The sequence below is a fragment of the Schistocerca nitens genome, chromosome 1 (genome assembly GCF_023898315.1).
Source record: "Schistocerca nitens isolate TAMUIC-IGC-003100 chromosome 1, iqSchNite1.1, whole genome shotgun sequence".
In the NCBI taxonomy this organism is placed as follows: Eukaryota; Metazoa; Arthropoda; class Insecta; order Orthoptera; family Acrididae; genus Schistocerca; species Schistocerca nitens.
In genome coordinates, this window is record NC_064614.1 from 981995122 (window position 1) to 981996336 (window position 1215).

General features: G+C 42.4%; 1 non-coding gene across 1 annotated transcript; it reads right to left on the reverse strand.

Moving 5' to 3' along the window:
- Positions 1-448: 448 nt before the first annotated feature.
- Trnas-cga (transfer RNA serine (anticodon CGA)) lies at positions 449-523 on the reverse strand. Its single transcript has one exon. It is a non-coding gene; the product is annotated as a tRNA-Ser (tRNA).
- Between the last annotated feature and the right edge of the window lie 692 nt (positions 524-1215).

Consider the following 1215-nt stretch of genomic DNA (forward strand, 5'->3'; position numbering starts at 1 on the left):
ATATCGATAACTTCTGACACCGGTCTTCTTAGGTTTACGATGGAACTATGCGTTTACAGCATTTATGGGTGTGTGTGTTATCTTCCCGGAATTGCTGTGAAAATCGAGGATTTCAATTCGCTTACATAGCGTTTACTTACTGTACTTCTGCCTTGAAAATGGCAGGGTGTGTTCCTGTCGAAATATCGGCGGCTGTAGATGACGTCACCCGGCTGCATTCCTGCTAGTTATTTGAACATTGTGTACACCGACGGAAATTAAGATCTCGTATTTGGCTACTGTACCTCCCTGGAATACTACCGAGGAAACTTCAACACTTAAGTCTTGCGTCTGTATCATATCACAGTGGTCATATTTTGGCAAGCGGAGGAGAAAGTTCCCAGAATGAGATTTTCACTCTGCAGCGGAGTGTGCGCTGATATGAAACTTCCTGGCAGATTAAAACTGTGTGCCCGACCGAGACTCGAACTCGGGACCTTTGCCTTTCGGGGGCAAGTGCTCTACCAACTGAGCTACCGAAGCACGACTCACGCCCGGTCCTCACAGCTTTACTTCTGCCAGGAGAAAGTTGTTGACGACAATTTCTTGGAAAGATATCGCCGCAGCGTAAGACACGTCTGTTTTATTGATTGTCACCCCTACTCGCACATCATATCCATGACATTTTTCCTCGTTTCCTAATGATATAAAACGGACTACCTTTCTCCGAACTTTTTCGATGCCCTCCGTCAATACTGTTGGTAAAGATGCAATGCCGGGCAGCAGTACCCCTGAAGAAAACAGACAAATGTTGTCCAGGCAGTCTTTTCAGAAAGTTTGTTTCATCTTCGGTTTTACCAATGAAATATAGTCTACAGCTCGCCTTCCCACAATACTTTCAGTGAGAAGGTTTCTGCTACAGTTGTGCATAATTATAAACCTAAGGTATATAATTGAAAGGACAGTTTTTTTTTTTCGTATAACCGAAATTCAACGGAATGCTTTCCAGTATCTGTGTGGAGGACATTACACTTTTTATTATTCAAGGTCAATTGTTACATTTCGCATAATGCAAGTATCTTGTTTAAATGATTGTATAAGTCATTCCGATCTTCTGATAACTCCACTAGACCATAAAAGACGGCGTCACCTGCAAACTGTCTAAGAGGACTGCTCAGATTATGTGATTTCTATAAATTCAGAACAGCATAAGGCCTATAACCTTTCCTTGGATAA